The sequence below is a fragment of the Chanodichthys erythropterus genome, chromosome 14 (assembly GCF_024489055.1).
Source record: "Chanodichthys erythropterus isolate Z2021 chromosome 14, ASM2448905v1, whole genome shotgun sequence".
In the NCBI taxonomy this organism is placed as follows: Eukaryota; Metazoa; Chordata; class Actinopteri; order Cypriniformes; family Xenocyprididae; genus Chanodichthys; species Chanodichthys erythropterus.
Window position 1 is genome coordinate 11,288,814 of NC_090234.1, and position 22,420 is coordinate 11,311,233.

At 37.4% G+C, this 22,420-nt stretch overlaps 1 long non-coding RNA gene across 1 annotated transcript; it reads left to right on the plus strand.

Moving 5' to 3' along the window:
- Nucleotides 1–2,122: 2,122 nt before the first annotated feature.
- On the plus strand, nucleotides 2,123–15,613 carry LOC137035453 (uncharacterized). The gene is made up of 4 exons (XR_010897077.1): nucleotides 2,123–2,246; nucleotides 12,799–12,834; nucleotides 13,929–13,961; nucleotides 14,762–15,613. It is a non-coding gene; the product is annotated as an uncharacterized lncRNA (long non-coding RNA).
- Nucleotides 15,614–22,420: the final 6,807 nt, after the last annotated feature.

The following is a 22,420-nucleotide window of genomic DNA, read 5'->3' on the forward strand; positions in this document are numbered from 1 at the left end:
ATGAGCGTGGAATCGTCTTGTCGTCTTCACCTCAGCCGATGTTCATGGATGAGCGTATAAAGGTTTTATTGTTGTTACTGTGGTATGAAGCAGGGCGGGGCCGAGTGCCGTGGGAGCGGAACGAGAGACGGATACCTGCGCGACACACCACATATATTCCACATTTGACAGCTTCAGCTCCTTTTGTTCATGCGTAGGTGGAGTTAAGCAGTGTTGTTTTACTTGGTTAAAACAACATGTGTGTTGAAACGTCATAAAGTTACTGTGTTGTGACAACAAAACTCCTGTTGGCCTGTAGAGGGAGCTCACGTGTAGCAAAAAAAAAAAAAAAAACATTTTTAGTGAGTTCTTGTTTAAACAATTATGCAAAACTATATTTGACAATGAACTTCATGAAATGAATGAATGAAAAATACTGCTCTCCCCTTCCATGATCATTAGCACTTCTAAGTGCATATTATAAGTCTAATTTTAAAGTGTTTGAAAGATGGGTTCAAGTGTACTACAAGTGGTAACTAAATATGTTTTTTTTTTTTTTTTAAATACAGAGATAGTATGTTAAAAGCACATTTTAGTTCAAAATAGCACAGTTGAGTACACTTAGAAGTTTATCTTAAGAAGTACTAAAGAAGAGCTTTTAGTATATCAAGTACAAAATAATTGCACAAAAATAGAGCACTTTAAGTACGTTATATAAGTGTACTAAAATAAAGTGTATTTTACTGCACTTTTTTTCACCTGGGAAAATGCAGCTCCTACTAGAACTAGGAAGTATGACTGTATTAGCCCAGTTCTGTCAACCATGACAATGCAACATAAACTTAATTTAAACATAACATAAACGTCCAACATAGTTTTCGAGTCTATTTAAGAGAATATTGTGATCAATAGTGTCAAATGCAGCACTAAGATCCAGTAACACTAATAGAGAGATACAACCACGATCTGATGATAAGAGCAAATCATTATTAACTCTAATGAGAGCAGTCTCAGTACTATGGTACTATGGTAACATACATGTTGTTGATTTTGATGATTTAACAAGTTTAGACAATTATTCCTCTCCTAAAGCAGTAAATGAAATGAATTTTTCCTCAGGGACACTACAATGCAATGTCTGACACGATACTTTAGTAGACAGTTGCATGGTTATAATTATGTTGTACATACAGGTAAAAGAGTGGTAACACAAAGTACTTACCTGACATGTATGTACATGGGAACTAATAAGAAACACTGCTGTACTTTCCAATGGTACATACATGGTAACTACTTTGTACCTATAGACAAGTGTTGGGTAATAACAGGCGCTTACTTATAGTGTCCGTATATGGTAACTAACAGACACATTACTGTACTTACTAATGGTATGTACATGGTGAATATTTTGTACTTAACACTAGGGTTAAGTTGGTTTTATATTTGTTTCCTCATGTTTATTCTCCTGTGGAACAGGAAGTCATGGCTGGACAATTTCATGCTCATGATCACCCTGGTGTGCTAAAAAATGTAAATATGAATGGGAATATACTTCAGATAGATTTCACTCATATAACATTCTAGGGGTGCCAATAATTGTGACCAACATGTATTGGAGAAAAACATTTATTTCATAATGTGATTTTCCCCACACTTTCAATTCTTTTCCTTCAATGATTTTTGCAAATTTTATTAATTAAAGATCAAAAGGATGAACAATGCAGATTTATATTTACAGTCATCTTTGATCATATTTACCAACGGTGCCAAAAATTCTGACCACAACTGTAGGTTGTGAGGTGACACGTAAGTATTTAAAAGAAATCTATTTAAATATTAAAAAAAGAGGAAACACATATCTTCACTGATTCACCATCCACCTATGATGTGTGTTTTGGTGTTGTTTTAATATAGAACATGGTCTATTTCAGTTATATTAGGCTGAATATGGAATGTTATTGTTTTAGTGAATGTCTGTTTCTCAGAAAATAAAAAAGTAAGCCCTACTATGAAAACGAAATGCTCCCTCATTGTATATTTTCAGCCCTGGTTTGCATACATTTTCCCTTGCTAAACCAGTCCAACAGGAATGGAGAACAAGGACATGTTTAGTCAAACACTTACTCCTTCCTGCATCCATACTCTGTATCTGTCAGACATTCAGTTCTCAGAGTGAACAAGGACACAAAACCTAATGCACAAATGATGAAATTCCTTAAAACTGCTAACATCTTTCTTCTCGTGTTGGCTGGCCTCTTAATAATGGGGTATGTATCTACTATTTTCTAGTTTTCTAGCTGTAACCGTATTAGATGAAATTACTGAATAGTTTTTACTGTTAGTTTTTTAATTTTTTATATTATTTTTAATAATGGTTTATAATATTATTTACTGCAAGTACACAAAAGGCAGAAAAACCTAATTCAGGCATAATGAAACTTCAAAATACGAATTCCTTTCTTCTTGTGTTGACTGGTATCTCAGCAACTGGGTCTGTATTTACACTTTTGTAATGTGTAGCTGATTTACTGTCATGTTTGTTGAACTTTAAAGGTGCCCTAGAACTTTTTTTAAAAGATGTAATATAAGTCTAAGGTGTCCCCTAAATGTGTCTGTGAAGTTTCAGCTCAAAATACCCCATAGATTTTTTTTAATAAATTTTTTTAACTGCCTATTTTGGGGCATCATTAGAAACAAGCCGATTTCAGGTTGTGGCCCCTTTAAATCGCGCGCTCTCCGCCCCCAGAGCTCGCGCTTGCCTTAAACAGCATAAACAAAGTTCACACAGCTAATATAACCCTCAAAATGGATCTTTACAAAGTGTTTGTCATGCATACTGAATGCATGCGTCGGATTATTGGGGTATTGTATTTATTTGGATGTTTACATTTGATATTGAGTTTGAGGCTGTGCTCCATGGCTAACGGCTAATGCTACTCTATTGGAGAGATTTATAAAGAATGAAGTTGTGTTTATGAATTATACAGACTGCAAGTGTTTAAAAATGAAAATAGCGACTGCTCTTGTCTCCATGAATACAGTAATAAACGATGGTAACTTCAACCACATTTAACAGTACATTAGCAACATGCTAACGAAACATTTAGAAAGACAATTTACAAATATCACTAAAAATATCATGATATCATGGATCATGTCAGTTATTATTGCTCCATCTGCCATTTTTCGCTATTGTTCTTGCTTGCTTACCTAGTCTGATGATTCAGCTGTGCACAGATCCAGACGTTAATACTGGCTGCCCTTGTGTAATGCCTTGAACATGGGCTGGCATATGCAAATATTGGGGGCGTACATATTAATGATCCCGACTGTTACGTAACAATCTGTGTTATGTTGAGATTCGCCTGTTCTTCTGAGGTCTTTTAAACAAATGAGATTTATATAAGGAGGAGGAGTTTGAGACTCAGCGTATGTCTTTTCCATGTACTGAACTCTTGTTATTTAACTATGCCAATATAAATTAAATTTTTAATTCTAGGGCACCTTTAATAAACTATAAGTGAAACAGTGTACGAGTTGAGGAGTAATTTTCATTTGGGCCTTTTTTTCAATTAATGATGTGAATTATTCAATACTGAATATAAATACTCAAAATTCTTCACACTCTAAAATATTTAGGGTCTGAGCACCGATGGTGTGAGGACCCTGTTTTAATTGCTCGGCAAATTCTTCTTCTTCACTGAAATGAATTGCATTTTTGAGGGCCTAAACATGCTTGAAAATTCATGAAACTTTGCACACGTGTCAGAAGTGCTGAAAATTTACATCTGTTATGGATCTCAGAATTAGGCGTGGCGAAATGGCTCAATAGCGCCACCTACAAAATTTAAACGAAGTGCCCCTCGCGCTACGTTTCACATATAGGTATGAAATTCGGTAGACACATGTATCAGCCCAATACCTACAAAAAAGTCTTCTGGTACAAAATCTGAAAACCAACAGGAAGTCAGATATTTAGAATTTTCTCTGCAAAATTTGTGCAGTTTTTGCCATTTCCACACGTTGTACTTTAACAAACTCCTCCTAGAGCTTTAATCAGATCTACATCATATTTGGTCAGTCTAATCTAAAGGCCTTTGTGACATTAAATTGTGAATATCTTGACTCTTCTCTGAAGGGCGTGTCCGTGGTGGCCTGACAAAGTTTGATGTTTCGCCATGAACCAGGAAGTTGTTGTAACTCAGACATACAATGTCTGATCTGCTCCAGACTTCACATGTTTGATAATAGTCCTGGCCTGAAGACATCTGCATGCCAATTTTCAGTTACAGTCAAAGCGCCACCTGTTGGCAGAAGGAAGTGTGGCAGTTTGAAATGACTTTGTCGTAATTCTTCTGTATTTACTCACTTACATGCATGTCGGCCATTGTTCACTGTTTTTCTAAGGCCAACGGGTGGCGGTGAGCCCGGGTGCGAGAGCTCTTTCATCACTGCTTGCAGCTTTAATTATTAATAAATTCTCTTCACATAAAGAATTGTAAAAATCTATATTGAGTGTCTGATAGTGTGACGTTTTATTTATTTTAAACAGCTTGAATTGCAGTTCAGAATAAAATAAAAGGCAAGAGAGTTGTTTCTGAGGCAACTGATAGAAACAACTGATAGAAATGTGCTTTAATTAGTGTATTTATAGTGCATAACTTTTACAATTTTATTTAGCACAAAAAATAAGAATGTACTTGCTTGTATTTAAGTGTTTTTTTAGTGCATTCAAGTATGCTTTTTTTTTACCTGGGGGAGACATGATACATTTTGGTAAGTTGTACTGTATCTTTCAACACACCATTTGATGTTCATTTGTGCTTATTTACTGTTAACTAATAGGAAAGATGAAGAGATGATCAATTCATGTGCCGCTTCAACTGAGGCACTAAAGTGACCTGTCACATCACATTAAAAAGCACCAAAACAAGATTTATTGTTTGAATTTCATAATGAACAGAATTCGACAGCTGAGACTTTGTTTAATGTCAAAGTAACCTCTGTCTTGTTTGTCAGTGTCCTCTAGCTCTGTGATTTTTCATTGCGTGAGAGCATGAGGACACATTACATTCCATTAGCAGCCCTGCCTTGTTTAATTGCAGGTACACTGAACTAGATAAACTGGTTCATACAAATACAAAACACAGAGACCTTGAGGATTTCCAGAAAGCAGTACTATATGTTAAACATATAGAAAAGAGCAGCACATTTAATATGCTTGTTTTGCATTCAAATCTGCAAAGAAAGAAGTAACAAGATAAAGTCAACCACACATGGAGCTGTCACGGTGCACACAAAAAACAAGAAGATAGGATCCAGTTGCAGCGGTTGTTTATTGGGTAATCCAAGGTCATAATCCAAAAGCAGGCAAGGGTCAAAATCCAGTAAAGCAGTCCATACAAAACAGGCACAAGAAAACCAGAGAAACAGAAGTACACACAACATCAACAACGAACCACAACCAAAGACAGAAACAGCTCACTATAAATAGACAGACACTAATGACATGATACAAAACAGGTGAGTGCAATGACGTGAGATGATAGTCCGGGAAGTGTGTATTGGGATATGTAGTCCATGTAACAGGTGGAAATGAGAGTCCGGGATGGAGTGCCCTCTAGTGGCTGAAAGGGCACTCTCACTGGTGATCATGACAGGAGCGTCTCAATTCTGTGTGTTAGCTACCTGCTCCTCTCACATTAACTGCTGTACTAAACTATCATAAAGTATAACATTTTCTAAATGCTCTATGACATTCCCTGATGTTCCCAAACAAATGTAAACATATTCACTTGCAAATATAGTTTGCATATCAAGCATATGAACACAAATTTTGCTCAATAAAAATAAAAAAAAAAAAAAAAAACTTAATTTGAATCTTTACAATATTCTCTGTCTGTTTAACCACTTCCCAGAGTACATACATTCTCTCTCCCAGCATTACAGATTTACTCTAAAGAAACAATGACACTTTAATGTTTTCTAATGTCACATTTTATGACTGTTTGGTTTCATAGGTGCGCATTTCACCTCGTCTGAGTTGTTAGTAACCCTAAACCACAGCGGCAGACAATTTACATAAGATGGCGGACACCAGCGAACTCCACATGCGCCACTTACCTCGCGTTACAATTAAATGATCCATTTAACCATCAAAATCATACAAATAATTACTTTAAACTACATATTATCACTTAGGTGCACAATAACGATCTTTGTTCATACACAAACTTCCACCACAGTTGTCTCGCGTTCTATCTATGAGTAATTACAATACAGTCATGGTGCTCAAAACCTACACAAAGCACCAAAACTACAATGAAAACTTCATGGACCCCTTATTCTTACCTGCAAGGAAAGAAGCAACAGGATAAAGTCAACCACATATGGAGCGTCTCAATTCTGTGTGTGCGTTCCAAATGGAATATATCGCCCTCCAAAGGGCACTTTGGAGTGAAAACAATCATTCACCGCCATATTGAAGGGTCGTTCCAAACCGAAGTGCTCAAAACTGGCCACTTCTGGCCCTAGAATTTCAAAGGATTTCAGAGGGTACAACTGATGGACACTTCCGGCCCCCATGATCCTTTGCACAGGGAAGTTGTTTGAGATCACAGAATGGGTACAGGAGGTTAGGAGTTCAATTTTACCTATAAATGTATGTATAGTATTTTTCTATACTACTGTAATATTTATACAAGTTAGATTTGGTACATTATTATGGTCAAAACGACATTGTTCTTCAACAAAAATACTTTACAGCACCCTTTATCAGTCCATTCAAATGTTTCAAATACATAGACACACAATATACAATATGGTGCGATAAACCAAAAATATATAAACTAACGTTAAACAAAGGGCGCAGCTTGCACAATCTATCTCATTGATTGTATTGTTAAGATGACGCAGACGTGCGTTCCCAAAAAATAGTTTTTTGGACCTCTACACCAGTGGTGTAGTCCTAAAAAAATAAGTGGTGTACTATTACCCCCCCCACCCCCCCCCCCCCCCCCCCAAAAATACAAAAAAAATACAAAAACACAAGTAATTGTATTTTATGTTGTTGTTCACTAGTAACATGCTTCATTAAAAACAAATAAATACAGTGCATTCTAAAATTGGTTGACATTTTTAATGCTTTACAGTTTGACTATTATTTAAACATGTTGCTTTGGAATTATATTCACTGTGAAAAGTGATATCTGAAATTAAAGTTTCATTTTATTCAAAAGGGTGTTAAAAAAGCCAATTATTCGAAATCTAATTTATTAACATTATAAAAATGTGGTCACAAACAAACAAAAACAGTAATCAGGCTGAATGAAAATTTAAACCACTCTCTGTCAGTAGGTGGCGCTTATGGAGCAGCAGAAATAGAGCTGTTTCCCCGGTAACCTCTGTAAACTCAGTTTTATATTATTTATGACTATGTAAGTGTATCAGTTTGACAGAATTGTCTACTTCATTGTGTTATAAGAAGTCAAACTATCATTTTCCATTATAAAAGCATTTGTTATGAAAAAATAGCCTATACACATAGCCTATAGAAACAAGATGTCACAGATGTAATATAAATCTAGTGAATTCCCTTAATAGGTTATAAATTCTACAAGTTAGCCAAATTTACCATAATTACTATAAAACTATATAAATTCTAATAAGGGAGGGTCATGAATAGTTTAAAAAGCTCCCTAATAATTGTTGGGGCAAGATTTGTCGTCCTCTTTTCAGTCTTTTGTTCATTTTGTCCATCAGTCTAGATCACGTTTGACTTTCTCTATAGCGTAAAGTGTTTAACTCTCAATAGAATTCAAATGGATCGCACATTTTATCATCAGTTTCGGGATGGCTCGTGGAAATCTTTTCACACTTTTGGAGCTTAATAAGATTCATAGTAGCAGCCTAGTATGTTTCGCTTTTGATTCGCGCACTAATGCATTAAATAAGCAAGGCTTCATTTGCGTTTATGGTCTTTTCAGTTTGTACGGGAACTTAGCGCTTATAAAAGCTCTGAACGCATGATGTAGGCTATATAATTAATGAATAGTCTTATTTCCTCACCACCATATTTCTCACGCCGAGACCGCTGCAGTGAGAGAACTGCACTCAATGCGCCGCTCAAAACACCGAGCGGCTTTGATCGGAGTCTCTCACTGCAGCGCGAACACGCACAGCCTGGTTTTTAGCCGATGATGAGCGGAAAAAGGTAGAATGACAGAAGTGCTCATGCACCAATTACAACAAAGAATCGCGAGTTTACACAAAAGCATTGGACACACAGTTAAAGGAGAAGATAACAGGACATTATTTTATGGACTTTCGAAGCAAAAACAAGTGGGTATACGCAAATACTGATCCTTAGAAGTCGTAATACGCAAACAGCCCTGAGCAAAAAGTAAGCATACGGCGTATGCGTGCGTATCGCCCCGACTACACCACTGCTCTACACCCTTCATCCCTTCGAAGCTCTCACTCCGGAGGGTAAACCCTTTGAAGGGATTAAGGCATAGGGATGAGCTTTTCCGAATGGAACGCAGGGAGAATGTTCGCTTCTTCTTCTTCTTCTTCTTCTTCTATTTTTATTGGCAGAAGGCAACTAACAATTAAGGTACATATAAGCCACCTGCTGTACTGGAGTGTGGGCCAGAGATTAGTATATATATATATATATATATATATATATATATATATATATATATATATATATATATATATATATATATATATATATATATACAGTGGGTATGGAAAGTATTCAGACCCCCTTAAATTTTTCACTCTTTGTTATATTGCAGCCATTTGCTAAAATCATTTAAGTTCATTTTTTTTCCTCATTAATGTACACACAGCACCCCATATTAATAGAAAAACACAGAATTGTTGACATTTTTTCAGATTTATTAAAAAAGAAAAACTGAAATATCACATGGTCCTAAGGATTATGGAGGCCACTGTGCTCTTAGGAACCTTAAGTGCAGCAGAAATTTTTTTGTAACCTTGGCCAGATCTGTGCCTTGCCACAATTCTGTCTCTGAGCTCTTCAGGCAGTTCCTTTGACCTCATGATTCTCATTTGCTCTGACATGCACTGTGAGCTGTAAGGTCATTATATATATATATATATATATATATATATATATATATATATATATATATATATATATATATATATATATATAAATATTGCTCAATGAGAAGTTGCTCAAGTTTAGGAATAGGAATGTTGTCCCATTATTGTGTTATGATCACCAGTTGCCCTATTTAGCCACCTCCAACACGGACTACTTCTCACCACACTTTTGAACTACAATTCCCGTAACCCACTTCCCGGACTCATTATCCCATTCATTGCACCCAGCTGTTTTGTGTTTGTTCATTAATGTCTGTCTATTTATACCTGGTTTGTTTCTGCTTTTGTTATGGTGTTTTCATGAATGTTTCTGGTTTTCTCCATTTTGGTTTTCTTTGTGTTTTTCTTGCTTTTTGTATGGGCTGTCTCTGTGGATTTTGACCCTTGCCTGTTTGTGGATTACGTTTCTGGATTACCCCATTAAAGCTGCACATGGATCTTACCTTCTCATCTCTGTGCAATCCGTGACATATTGTCTAACACAGGCTTCTCGATGCTCAACTGTTTTAGGTCTTCTTTGTCGCATCTTCCTCTTTATGATGTGCCAAATGTTTTTTATGGGTGAAAGAGCTGGACTGCAGGCTGGCCATTTCAGTTCCCGGATCCTTCTTCTACACAGCCATGATGTTGTATTTGATGCAGTATGTGGTCTGGCATTGTCATGTTGGAAAATGCAAGGTCTTCCCTGAAAGAGATGACGTCTGGATGGGAGCATATGTTGATCTAGAACTTGGATATACCTTTCAGCATTGATGGTGCCTTTCCAGATGTGTAAGCTGCCCATGCCACACGCACTCATGCAACCCCATACCATCAGAGATGCAGGCTTCTGAACTGAGCGCTGATAACAACTTGGGCTGTCCTTGTCCTCTTTAGTCCGGATGACATGGTGTCCCAGTTTTCCAGAAAGAACTTCAAATTTTGCGCACCTGCGCTTCTGGATCATGTGTAGATATGGCTTCTTTTTGACCTATAGGGTTTTAGCCGGCAAGGTGAATGGCACGGTGGATTGTGTTCACGACAATGTTTTCTGGAAGTATGCCTGAGCCCATGTTGTGATTTCCATTACAGTAGCATTCCTTTATGTGATGCAGTGCCGTCTAAGGGCCCGAAGATCACGGGCATCCAGTATGGTTTTCCGGCCTTGACCCTTACGCACAGAGATTGTTCCAGATTCTCTGAATCTTTGGATGATATTATGCACTGTAGATGATGATAACTTCAAACTCTTTGCAATTTTTCTCTGAGAAACTCCTTTCTGATATTGCTCCACTATTTTTCACCGCAGCATTGGGGGAATTGGTGATCCTCTGCCCACCTTGACTTCTGAGAGACACTGCCACTCTGAGAGGCTCTTTTTATACCCAATCATGTTGCCATTTGATTTAATAAGTTGCAAATTGGTCCTCCAGCTGTTCCTTATATGTACATTTACCTTTTCCGGCCTCTTATTGCTACCTGTCCCAACTTTTTTGGAATGTGTAGCTCTCTTGAAATCCAAAATGAGCCAATATTTGGCATGAAATTTCAAAATGTCTCACTTTCAACATCTGACATGTTATCTATATTCTATTGTGAATAAAATATAAGTTTATGAGATTTGTTAATTATTGCATTCCTTTTTTATTCACAATTTGTACAGTGTCCCAACTTTTTTGGAATCGGGTTTGTATATAAATATATTATTCATTTAAATTCTTTCAATTAATCCAGTTTCTTTTAGAAAAATAAATAGAACTTTTTTATTTAAAATAAATAAAAATTTGTTCTTCATTTAATATACTCTCAAGATTCAACTCATTCACCCCATATTTCTTTAACTTGCCTTTAAACCTTATTCTTTGTGTCTTATATTTAATGCATTGACAAATAACATGCTCCACTGTCTCTTCTTCTATTCCACAATCATATATACCCGAAGGGTGCTTTCTCAATAAATACATTGTTTTATTTAACCCAGTATGTCCTAACCTCATACTTTTTGACCTCCTATCGATTTCATTTTTCCTACTTCTTTTCTTATCTTGTATAAATTATGTCCTTTACTTCCTTCATCCCATTGTTTTTGCCAAACATTCATAATATTTATGCGTATTATTGCTTTAATTTCTGCTTTACTATATGGTACCTCAATTACTCTGTTTTGTTTTAGAGCTTGCATTGTTAGAACAACAGCCATCTCATTCCCCTATGTGCTGCTATCCACATAAATCTCATTCTTATTCCTATATGATTTAGTCTGTACAGAATTTCATATATCTCATACACAATATCAGGTCTGTTATGAGATGTTAAATTAAATTTGCTCAATAATTCATCATCAGCTGCTTGTATCTTAAATTCAGAGGTAATTCACCCATCATTTTATAGCCCCACAGCAGATTCACAAAGCTAGATTTTGTATTATTTCCAATTTCCTTAACAGTCTCTTTGCAGCTGATCTATACTCTACACTTCCATACGCTATCATTGGCCTTATTAAAGCTACATATACACTCTCCCTGCATTCCATTCGGAAGGACAATGTCGTTCTGACCATAATAATATACCAAATCTAATCGTATAAATATTACAGTAGTATAGAAAAATACTATACATACATTTATAGGTAAAATTGAACTCCTAACCTCCTGTACCCATTCTGTGATGTCAAACAACTTCCCTGTGCAAAGGATCATGGGGGCCCGAAGTGTCCATCAGTTGTACCCTTTGAAATCCTTCATTCCGAAGGGCCCTTTGAAGTGGCCAATTTTTTACACTTCGGTATGGAACGACCCTTCAATATGGCGGCCATGATTATTTTGATATGTAAGTAGCCATAGAAACTTATTCTCCGAACATAACCTGTCACATGTCACACTGATCACAAGTTCAGTATGGAGTACAAGGCTCAGTACTAGGACCGTTGCTATTCACCCTGTACATGCTACCCAGTTTAAATCTGGACTAAAAACACATCTCTTTATCCTGGCATACACTTAACACATAATCAATTTATATTCTCAAATCAGTTAAATGATTGTTAGGCGGTAGAAATTAGGTCAGCTGGAACCTGGAACACTTCCTATAACACCAGATGTATTCGTTTCATCAGAAGAAGAATGGCATCTACGCTAATATTATAAACAGTCTTTCTGTTCATCTTGAGGTTTTCCATAGTCTGCCGGATCTGGGTTGTATCCAGATCAGATGAAGGACTTGCCTTGATATGACCACAACAAATTCTCTTGTAAAACAGGTCTTTGGAAGAGTTATTTGGAAGTGAAAGAGACAATGTGCAGTAATACTGTAAAATGCACTTATTACATTATTAACTTCTGTAGCTTGTCAGTTATATCTCTATCACCATTTTTCATATTTTATCACTTTAGGTTTGGCCATTAGTCGATTTGTATAAAGTCACATTAAAATTAGAAATGATGACCACAGTAGCTCCTGTAACTCACTTCACAGTCTTTCTGTTGGTCTGCTGGACATTTATAGGAACAGGTTTAACACTTATAAACTTTCTAAACAATATTGTGTGTTTGCTACAGTATTTGGGTGTGTTAGATCACTGCAACACCTCATCAAACTACTGTGACAGGACTCTGTTTATCTTAAATTTGATGGGTAATTCCATTGAAAAAAGATATGATCTGCTTCACTTGTTTATTCATGATCCATTACTGTGTTTCCTTATAGACTCATGTATTTGTGCTACATCTCCACCTCACTCAGGTGAGTGTTTTTCTTTTTCAACTTTTACCCATCAAAACAATCTTGAGCAAATATTTCTAAAACATAACCAGTTAATAATTGCTTATTTTTCTATGGGATACTGTTTCTTCATAACTGATGACTGACATGTTTCAAAAATGTATGTTAAAGGGTTAGTTCATTAATAAACTGCCCACCAAAATATTGAAAAAACAACAAAAAAACATGCAGATTGGCTCGAGAAAGTGTATATTGGACAAAGATAAACAGACATTGAAAAAATGTTAATTATTTCAACACAATTTGGGACAGGAGACCAGTGTAATGATGCTAAAATTTCACAGGAATAAATTCACATTTTCACATAGAAAACTGTATTATGTTTTTCACCATCATAAGAATGTTTATTCTCTTTTCCACAATTGGAGCTCTATTCTGTGAAATAACAAGAGATGGCAAGCTCCTGAAAGGACAAATAGCTATACTATACTACTACTACTACAATCACTAGAAAGTTGCCATAAAAACACACATTCTGCACTACATTCCAAGTCTTCTAGGCCACTTTTTAGCCCCAGTCCAGCCCTTGGATGCATGCAACTAAGCGACAGAGCTGTCCATTAAAGGCACAATTGTCATGAGCCGTTTGAGAATCTTTGAAAACTTTGATGAAGTGAAATGTATATAATGAGAAAATTAAAGTGTTTTTTGACCTTTGATGCATGTAAACCTGTTGCAGGAGACCTCCAAAATAGGTGCACTTTAATCAAAATAATATTCATTCTTGGACATTAGGTTTTTCGTTGTTTTGACCAATCAATTTTATTTATTTATTTATTTATTTTTTGTTATTCCTGGTAAACCAATAAATGGCTCCATCCTTTGGGTCTTTAAAGAATAGCTAAAAAAAGTGCCACTGCATCAGGAAACAGCAGATTCATAATAACACCAAAAAAAAATAAAAAAATAAAGTAAAATAACATAACATAAGAGAAAATTAAGAGAAATCCCTTATTACTGAATTAGAGGAGAATATATTCTGATTATAGACACAATTACACCCAACACTGGCCATGCAAAGTTTCAGTATTATTATAACCACATATCCGTTTCAGATATCCCGAAGAAGACCAAAGAATCCGCCTCAAGTAAGAAGTTACTGTTCATGCACTCACGGAAACACATACTCAAAACATATGCTTACATATTCACAGAAGTATGCATTCATTTATATGCACATACTTTCAGACAGCTTCTGTGCACACACACACTCAAACACGCAAACCTATAGGCTAAACACGTAAATGAAAAAATGAACAAGAATGTACATGTAAATGAACAAGAATGCATGTGGGTCTGGAACGACATGAGGGGAGTAACTGATGACAGAAAATTAATTTTTGGGTGAACTAACCCTTTAAGCTCTGGGTATTATTTGTTTTTTTTACGCATACTCTAGTGTACGAGCACAGTTAAACGCACAGCCTTGGAAAATATACTTCATCTGACTCATAAGTATACACAGGCGTTCTATGCATGCGCAGTTTTGAGAAATCTCTCGCTATGAAGTTCAACCCATGTAAACATCTTTGTGTTCTTTCATGCTGTTGTACGAATGAAGGTACTTTTTAACCTCTTCACACAATCTCTCGTCTATATAAGCCTCCATTGTCGCTGTAGCTCGCATGCGTTCCGGTCTGTTCTGTTTATGCAGTTTTTCTTTGACTACCTTCTGAATCGACACTTCCAGGGCACGGTTGCCACCTTGTGGATAAACTAATTACTGCAAAAACTAAATTAAATGCGCATGTGCGGTGCACGTACAGTACACGCACACTCTTCTGATAATGAAATCGCGTCACGTGCCTGCACACACATGCAACACACAAACAACAGAAGTTTTATTGCAGAACACAAGTATCCACTGATTGTATCTCTTATTTCTTAGCGGAGAAAGAGAGCACCAGGACAACGTTCAGTTGCAAATACCACAAGGGTGAGTACAACACTTCCTTCAACAGTTTTGCTCTAACTTATTGTGACTTGTGTGTTAAGTTTTAAGAAACAGGGTCTTATTCAGAGCCCAGGAAAAGCACTAACATATTATTTCCTTCAGCTGAGACACCTCAGTACTGATTGCCATGATGGTTTTGAATTGAATCTGTCATAAAATAACCTGCTGGAAAAGCTCTTTAGCTTCAGTGTTTTTGTAATCAGGTTCTCAAAGTATATTAAAATTTGGATTTAGATTTATCTGACAATATATTGATTATCACCTTTAAAAGAATTATCGTATCGGCCAAAATTGTCATATCAGTGCATCCCTGCTGTAAAGGGTTCAAATATGCAAAATATCCCTAAACTGAAGAATCTGCAGGAGCTGGAGGATTTTTCTGAAGAACAGAGCTCAGTTTAACTGCTCAGAACAAACAAGAGACTCATGAACAACCATCACAAAACATAAAAACAGCCGTAGATCATCAGGTAACCACACACAGTGTTAAGAACCAATGGTATGTAAACTTTTAAACGGGGTTAATTTTATAATGGTAATGGCAATGGCAATGGCAATTTATTTATATAGCACAATTAAATACAATCTATGTTGTCCAATGTGCTTTACAATAGCTAAAAACACAGTAAAAACACATCAAGTAAAAAGATATAAAAAGTAAATATAGCTGCGAGCAGCGATGGCGGGCCCAAGCCCGGTGGCACCGCCACCCCGGTGGCTTCAGGGCAACTGTGCACAGCGGGCAATAGGCACTTAAAACGGTTAAACATCAAAGGACTATGTCAAATTCACTCCACATTTACTGCACTACAAGGTGCCGTTATAGAGCCCCTCCTCCCTGCCCATTTTCAAAGGATTACATGTGCCAAGTTTTAACATTATTCTGATGAATTTTGAAGCAAATCAGGTAAAAATAAGAGGGTGATCTCAATGTATGCTGAAAGTGACACATTTTCTGCTTCCAGTTGGTGGCGCTATGACTTTGAATCACAATAGTCAAATCCATGTGATCAGCCTTGTACAATGAAGACTAAGCCAAAGTTTCATCAAAATCAATTAATGTATGCAGAAGTTATAACACTTTGTTTCCCTTTTCTTGCCATAAATTCGTTGCCTCACCACGGCCAAACCGTTTGAGATATCCAAAATCCGTTTGCAATTAAACAACTTCAATGTGTTCGCAACAAGTTAAAAAAAGCTTGGTGTAAATTGGATAAACCCTGTAGGAGTAGTAGTATAAAATTCATAGCCTGTTTTTTCAAAAAATTAACATTCAAACCAAAATAGCTGACTTCCTGTTGGTCGGAGCTAATGAATGTAAATTAGAAAATTGTCCGGCTTGATGAGAATAATATATGTACCGAGTTTGGTGACTGTAGGAAAAACTAACCCCCACTTTTGTCAACAGGTGGCGCTACTGAGCCCCTCCACCACGCCCATTTCTATGGCTTTGTCCATGTCTACTGGTTGACAATATTGATGTGTGTGTCGAGTTTCATGCAATTTGAAGCATGTTAAGAGCCTCAAAAACACTCAAGAATATTATTACAGTTTGACCTGTTGCCATGGCAACAATATTTCAAATATCAAAAATCCTGTCATAGGTCTACATCTGCTGTGTATTGACATTACACTGATGAAGTTTGAAGCAAATCAGGTAAAAATAAGAGGGTGATCTCAAAGCATTTTAAAAGTGATACACTTCTTGCTGCCATTTGGTGGCGCTATAACTTTGACTCACAATAGTTACATCCATGTGATCAGACTACTACAACCAACACTACTCCTGAAGTTTCATAAACATCAATCAATGTATGCAGAAGTTATAACACATTTCCTGTTTCCCTTTTCTCGCCATAAATTCGTTGCCTCGCCACGGCCAAACCGTTTGAGATATCCAAAATCCGTTTGCAATTAAACAACTTCAATGTGTTCGCAACAAGTTAAAAAAAGCTTGGTGTAAATTGGATAAACCCTGTAGGAGTAGTAGTATAAAATTCATAGCCTGTTTTTTCAAAAAATTAACATTCAAACCAAAATAGCTGACTTCCTGTTGGTCGGAGCTAATGAATGTAAATTAGAAAATTGTCCGGCTTGATGAGAATAATATATGTACCGAGTTTGGTGACTGTAGGAAAAACTAACCCCCACTTTTGTCAAAAGGTGGCGCTACTGAGCCCCTCCACCACGCCCATTTCTATGGCTTTGTCCATGTCTACTGGTTGACAATATTGATGTGTGTGTCGAGTTTCATGCAATTTGAAGCATGTTAAGAGCCTCAAAAACACTCAAGAATATTATTACAGTTTGACCTGTTGCCATGGCAACAATATTTCAAATATCAAAAATCCTGTCATAGGTCTACATCTGCTGTGTATTGACATTACACTGATGAAGTTTGAAGCAAATCAGGTAAAAATAAGAGGGTGATCTCAAAGCATTTTAAAAGTGATACACTTCTTGCTGCCATTTGGTGGCGCTATAACTTTGACTCACAATAGTTACATCCATGTGATCAGACTACTACAACCAACACACTCCTGAAGTTTCATAAACATCAATCAATGTATGCAGAAGTTATAACACATTTCCTGTTTCCCTTTTCTCGCCATAAATTCGTTGCCTCGCCACGGCCAAACCGTTTGAGATATCCAAAATCCGTTTGCAATTAAACAACTTCAATGTGTTCGCAACAAGTTAAAAAAAGCTTGGTGTAAATTGGATAAACCCTGTAGGAGTAGTAGTATAAAATTCATAGCCTGTTTTTTCAAAAAATTAACATTCAAACCAAAATAGCTGACTTCCTGTTGGTCGGAGCTAATGAATGTAAATTAGAAAATTGTCCGGCTTGATGAGAATAATATGTGTACCGAGTTTGGTGACTGTAGGAAAAACTAACCCCCACTTTTGTCAAAAGGTGGCGCTACTGAGCCCCTCCACCACGCCCATTTCTATGGCTTTGTCCATGTCTACTGGTTGACAATATTGATGTGTGTGTCGAGTTTCATGCAATTTGAAGCATGTTAAGAGCCTCAAAAACACTCAAGAATATTATTACAGTTTGACCTGTTGCCATGGCAACAATATTTCAAATATCAAAAATCCTGTCATAGGTCTACATCTGCTGTGTATTGACATTACACTGATGAAGTTTGAAGCAAATCAGGTAAAAATAAGAGGGTGATCTCAAAACATTTCAAAAAGTGATACACTTCCTGCTGCCAGTTGGTGGCGCTATAACTTTGACTCACAATAGTCACATCCATGTGATCAGACTCCTATAACGAACACACTCGTGAAGTTTCATAAAGATCAATATATGTATTAAGACGTTATAACACATTTCCTGTTTCCTTTTTCTCGCCATAAATTCGTTGCCTCGCCACGGCCAAACCGTTCGAGATATCAAAAATCCCCTGGCAATTTTTAATCATCAGTGTCTTGACTTCATGCTGACCGAGTTTGGTGGCGATCGGATTAATCGTCTAGGAGGAGTATATCAAATTCCAGAGCATGCGTTTTTCAAACAACCCTTAATAGCTGACTTCCTGTTGGCATGGCGATTAACTTAGAGCGCGAAAGTTGTTCGGCCCGATGAGTTCTATATGTGTACCGAGTTTCATACTAATACGTGCAAGCATGTTTAATATATGGACCAAATTTTCAGACTTTTTTCAAGGGGGCGCTGTCGAGCCCCCCTGCCACGCCCGGGTACCAGCCTCTCCGGCGTCCTAATGGCCGCGGATTCCAATGTGTGTGCCAATTTTCAAGAGTTTTTGAGCATGTTAAGGCCCCCAAAAAGCCCCGGAAGACGGAAAAAAAAAAAAAAATAAATAAAAAAAATAATAATAAATATAGCTGCGAGCAGCGATGGCGGGCCCAAGCCCGGTGGCACCGCCACCCCGGTGGCTTCAGGGCAACTTTGCACAGCGGGCAATAGGCACTTAAAACGGTTAAACATCAAAGGACTATGTCAAATTCACTCCACATTTACTGCACTACAAGGTGCCGCTATAGAGCCCCTCCTCCCTGCCCATTTTCAAAGGATTACATGTGCCAAGTTTTAACATTATTCTGATGAATTTTGAAGCAAATCAGGTAAAAATAAGAGGGTGATCTCAATGTATGCTGAAAGTGACACATTTTCTGCTTCCAGTTGGTGGCGCTATGACTTTGAATCACAATAGTCAAATCCATGTGATCAGCCTTGTACAACGAAGACTAAGCCAAAGTTTCATCAAAATCAATTAATGTATGCAGAAGTTATAACACTTTGTTTCCCTTTTCTTGCCATAAATTCGTTGCCTCGCCACGGCCAAACCGTTTGAGATATCCAAAATCCGTTTGCAATTAAACAACTTCAATGTGTTAGCAACAAGTTAAAAAAGCTTGGTGTAAATTGGATAAACCCTGTAGGAGTAGTAGTATAAAATTCATAGCCTGTTTTTTCAAAAAATTAACATTCAAACCAAAATAGCTGACTTCCTGTTGGTCGGAGCTAATGAATGTAAATTAGAAAATTGTCCGGCTTGATGAGAATAATATGTGTACCGAGTTTGGTGACTGTAGGAAAAACTAACCCCCCCACTTTTGTCAAAAGGTGGCGCTACTGAGCCCCTCCACCACGCCCATTTCTATGGCTTTGTCCATGTCTACTGGTTTGACAATATTGATGTGTGTGTCGAGTTTCATGCAATTTGAAGCATGTTAAGAGCCTCAAAAACACTCAAGAATATTATTACAGTTTGACCTGTTGCCATGGCAACAATATTTCAAATATCAAAAATCCTGTCATAGGTCTACATCTGCTGTGTATTGACATTACACTGATGAAGTTTGAAGCAAATCAGGTAAAAATAAGAGGGTGATCTCAAAGCATTTTAAAAGTGATACACTTCTTGCTGCCATTTGGTGGCGCTATAACTTTGACTCACAATAGTTACATCCATGTGATCAGACTACTACAACCAACACACTCCTGAAGTTTCATAAACATCAATCAATGTATGCAGAAGTTATAACACATTTCCTGTTTCCCTTTTCTCGCCATAAATTCGTTGCCTCGCCACGGCCAAACCGTTTGAGATATCCAAAATCCGTTTGCAATTAAACAACTTCAATGTGTTCGCAACAAGTTAAAAAAAGCTTGGTGTAAATTGGATAAACCCTGTAGGAGTAGTAGTATAAAATTCATAGCCTGTTTTTTCAAAAAATTAACATTCAAACCAAAATAGCTGACTTCCTGTTGGTCGGAGCTAATGAATGTAAATTAGAAAATTGTCCGGCTTGATGAGAATAATATGTGTACCGAGTTTGGTGACTGTAGGAAAAACTAACCCCCACTTTTGTCAAAAGGTGGCGCTACTGAGCCCCTCCACCACGCCCATTTCTATGGCTTTGTCCATGTCTACTGGTTGACAATACTGATGTGTGTGTCGAGTTTCATGCAATTTGAAGCATGTTAAGAGCCTCAAAAACACTCAAGAATATTATTACAGTTTGACCTGTTGCCATGGCAACAATATTTCAAATATCAAAAATCCTGTCATAGGTCTACATCTGCTGTGTATTGACATTACACTGATGAAGTTTGAAGCAAATCAGGTAAAAATAAGAGGGTGATCTCAAAACATTTCAAAAAGTGATACACTTCCTGCTGCCAGTTGGTGGCGCTATAACTTTGACTCACAATAGTCACATCCATGTGATCAGACTCCTATAACGAACACACTCGTGAAGTTTCATAAAGATCAATATATGTATTAAGACGTTATAACACATTTCCTGTTTCCTTTTTCTCGCCATAAATTCGTTGCCTCGCCACGGCCAAACCGTTCGAGATATCAAAAATCCCCTGGCAATTTTTAATCATCAGTGTCTTGACTTCATGCTGACCGAGTTTGGTGGCGATCGGATTAATCGTCTAGGAGGAGTATGTCAAATTCCAGAGCATGCGTTTTTCAAACAACCCTTAATAGCTGACTTCCTGTTGGCGTGGCGATTAACTTAGAGCGCGAAAGTTGTTCGGCCCGATGAGGTCTATATGTGTACCGAGTTTCATACTAATGCGTGCAAGCATGTTTAATATATGGACCAAATTTTCAGACTTTTTTCAAGGGGGCGCTGTCGAGCCCCCCTGCCACGCCCGGGTACCAGCCTCTCCGGCGTCCTAATGGCCGCGGATTCCAATGTGTGTGCCAATTTTCAAGAGTTTTTGAGCATGTTAAGGCCCCCAAAAAGCCCCGGAAGACGGAAAAAAAAAAAAAAAAAAAAAAAAAAAATAATAATAATAATCCTTAGAAGAACAAGAGGGCCCTGCGCGAATTTTCGCTTGGGCCCTAATAATCCTTAGAAGAACAAGAGGGCCCTGCGCGAATTTTCGCTTGGGCCCTAATAATCCTTAGAAGAACAAGAGGGCCCTGCGCGAATTTTCGCTTGGGCCCTAAATATAGCTGCGAGCAGCGATGGCGGGCCCAAGCCCGGTGGCACCGCCACCCCGGTGGCTTCAGGGCAACTGTGCACAGCGGGCAATAGGCACTTAAAACGGTTAAACATCAAAGGACTATGTCAAATTCACTCCACATTTACTGCACTACAAGGTGCCGTTATAGAGCCCCTCCTCCCTGCCCATTTTCAAAGGATTACATGTGCCAAGTTTTAACATTATTCTGATGAATTTTGAAGCAAATCAGGTAAAAATAAGAGGGTGATCTCAATGTATGCTGAAAGTGACACATTTTCTGCTTCCAGTTGGTGGCGCTATGACTTTGAATCACAATAGTCAAATCCATGTGATCAGCCTTGTACAACGAAGACTAAGCCAAAGTTTCATCAAAATCAATTAATGTATGCAGAAGTTATAACACTTTGTTTCCCTTTTCTTGCCATAAATTCGTTGCCTCGCCACGGCCAAACCGTTTGAGATATCCAAAATCCGTTTGCAATTAAACAACTTCAATCTGTAAAACCGCCTTCTTCCATCTAAAAAATATATCTAAATTACGACATATGCTCTCAATGACAAATGCGGAACAGTTGGTTCATGCATTCATGACCTCAAGACTAGATTATTGTAACGCTCTACTGGGTGGTTGTTCTGCTCGGCTTTTAAACAAACTACAGTTGGTTCAAAATGCGGCAGCTAGAGTTCTTACTAGAACCAGAAAGTATGACCATATTAGCCCAGTTCTGTCAACATTACATTGGCTCCCTATTAAACATCGTATAGATTTTAAAATCTTGCTACTTACTTATAAAGCTCTAAATGGTTTAGCTCCCCAGTACCTAAGTGAGCTCTTAATGCATTATAGTCCTTCACGTTTATTGCGATCTCAGAATTTAGGCCAGTTGATAATACCCAGAATATCAAAATCAACTGAAGGCGGCAGATCATTTTCCTATTTAGCACCTAAACTCTGGAACAATCTTCCTAGCATTGTTCGGGAAGCAGACACACTCTGTCAGTTTAAATCTAGACTAAAAACACATCTCTTTGCTCTTGCATACACATAACACATTATCAATACATTAACATTTTTCAAATCCGTTAAAGGATTGTTACGCTGCAATAATTAGGTCGGCCGGAACCGAGAA